The 2,811-nt window shown below is 39.0% G+C and overlaps 1 pseudogene; it reads left to right on the plus strand.

The window, feature by feature from the left end:
- Positions 1-772: 772 nt before the first annotated feature.
- Positions 773-1,601, plus strand: LOC116551146 (annotated as a pseudogene).
- Positions 1,602-2,811: the final 1,210 nt, after the last annotated feature.

Genomic DNA, 2,811 nt, shown 5'->3' on the forward strand with positions numbered 1-2,811 from the left:
GTCTCTGGCCAAAGTGCCAGGCCAAGCTTTTACCTCTGCCTCCAACTGGTTATTTACACTATCATACCTCTTTCTGAGTGGTGCTTTATCTAACATGGTCTGCAAACCAGTCAGCACATTCCTTTCTTCCCAGTTCATAAAAACCTCAGAGGCAGCTTCATAGCTGCCAATCCTTTTTTCGGCCCCCTCTGTTTGCTGAGAGCTTTTCTGTCACTTAATAAATCTAACTGTGCCTTACTCACTCTCTGTTGTCCATGCACCTTATTCTTCTTGTTTGTGAGACAAAAACCCAAAGCTCACCATCAGAGGGGACTGACAGGGGCAAGTGAAGGAGTTGTAACACTCTCTCTCACTCATTGAACTAAAGGATTGAAAAAGCTGCAGCAATAGTAGGAAAATTTATGACAATAAATTAAAATCAAATGTGAAAATAAGAAAATATTTCTCCCTAGCATTTCACTGAACCTCATTAAGATATTAATCAGGGACTTGCTGCTGCCCTCCACAGTACTGGGACTGTGAGGGGGACATATGGTGAGGCTTCGTTTGCAGCTGCAGAACCTGGGGCCACCGCCTGGGGTGGAAGGCTGCATAGAGGTGGCTAATTATAACAGAATACCTAACTGCTGAGGCAACTCAAAGCAAAGAAGTAATCTGAGTGGTGTAGAGTGAATCAGGAAAGATTTCCTCAAAGAGTACCCATGCTGGATGCTCTTCTCAATCAGATCTGGATCTTAAGCCTGGGAGCCAAAGTTTATACAGAAAGATCAAAATGGCTTCAATTCCAGAATACTATGAAGCCAAGAATGTCCTCCTCACAGGAGCTACTGGTTTTCAAGGGAAGGTGCTTCTGGAAAAGTGGCTGAGGTCTTGTCCTAAGGTGAATTCAATATATGTTTCAGTGAAGCAGAAAGCTGGACAGACACCACAAAAACAAGTGGTGTCAAGCTCTTTGACAGATTGAGAGATGAAAATCCAGATTTTAGATAGAAAATTATAGCAATCAACAGCGAACTCACCCAACCTAAACAGGCTCTCAGAAGAAGATAAAGAGGTCATTGTAGATTCTATCAATATTATATTTCACTGTGTAGACACAGTAAGGTTTATAAAAATTTAAGAGATGCTATTCAGTTAAATATGATTGCGATATGACAGCTTATTCTCCTTGCACAACAAATGAAGAATCCGGAAGTGTTCATGCATGTATCAACGGCATGCCTACTGTAATCCAAAGCATATTGATGAAGTAGTCTATCTACCACCTGTGGGTCCCAAGAAGCTTATTGATTCTTTAGAGTGGATGGATGATGGCCTAGTAAATAATATCATGCCAAAATTGATAGGAGACAGACCTAATACAAATACACAAAAGCATTGGCAGAATATGTTGTACAACAAGAAGGAGCAAAGCTAAATGTGGCAACTGCAAGGCCATTGATTGTTGCTGCACTTGGAAAGAACCTTTGACAGGATGGATTGATAACTTTAATGGACCAAGTGGTCTCTTTTGTGGCAGACAAAGGAGATTTCGAACAATGCATGCCTCCAACAATGCATTAGCATTCAGCATTAGAACATGTATGCATATGGTGGTCTAAATGCACAAAATGTAAAATATACTTAAGTCATCTCACCTTTTGTCAAGACATGAAACCATCTTAGATCAGAGTGTGAAGTAAATTATAGTATATTTTATGTAACATTTTAATGTTTATGCTCATAAGACCTAGTGAACACACTGTTATGCCAGCTCAAATCTACAATAGCCACCAAAACCATGACTTAATATGCTGAGCCCCAGAAAAAAGGGGTGAGATGGGGACAGGTGTGGGGATATAGGAACATGGACCAGTATAACTGTACAATTCTGGAACATATTAATTAAACTATGCCTTCACATACAAAGAATTTCTAATTCTAATGTTCAATGCAATGGAAGACATTTATTTGGACAGTAATACTAGCTAAGATGGTACATATTTGATTATTTACTGATGCAGAGAAATGCACTGTTATTTCCATAGCAACAGCATGGTTAGCCATTTGTACATTTTAACTACAAGAGGAAAAAATATGGAGCACATAAAAAATATAAAGCTACAAAATTAAAAGTTCATTTTGCTACAGCTGGTACCTAAATATAAAAACCCACATTTCCCTAATTCTTCTTTGAAGCAGGACTTTCCTAGGTGTTCTTTTGATTGTTTTTGTTTGTTTCTTTGTTTGTTTGTTTTCTGAGATGGAGTTACTCTCTTGTTGCCCAGGCTGGAGTGCAACAGTGCAATCTCCGCTCACCACAACCTCCAACTCCCCAGTTCAAGCAATTCTGTCTCAGCCTCTCGAGTAGCTGGGATTACAGGCTCATGACACCACACCCAGCTAATTTTTGCATTTTCATTGGAGACGGGGTTTCATCATATTGGTCAGGCTGGTCTCAAACTCCTGACCTCAGGTGATCCACCCGCCTCAGCCTCCCAAACTGCTAGGATTACAGGCGTGAGCCACCATGCACAGCCCTTTCCCAGGTTTTATAGAATTTGATTTTCTATTGTTCCACGTTTTATGATGACCACTGTCATTTTTGAAATGTCCTTGGATGATCTCTGTAATGTTGTTGTAATAATTAAACAAAATGAGACAATTTATAAGCAAGTGTTCTGTACACTGTAAAGAGCTACACAATTTCATCATTCTAATATTTTCAAATCTTGATAATAAAACTTTGGCCCTTCTTTGGTTAGTTCCTAATTTATAATTAAGCTTTGCATTAAAAATAAGTTATTTAGTTTATTTAATTTTGAACCAGAA

This window comes from Sapajus apella, unplaced genomic scaffold, assembly GCF_009761245.1.
Source record: "Sapajus apella isolate SASKATOON/1434 unplaced genomic scaffold, GSC_monkey_1.0 scaffold9, whole genome shotgun sequence".
NCBI lineage: Eukaryota > Metazoa > Chordata > Mammalia > Primates > Cebidae > Sapajus > Sapajus apella.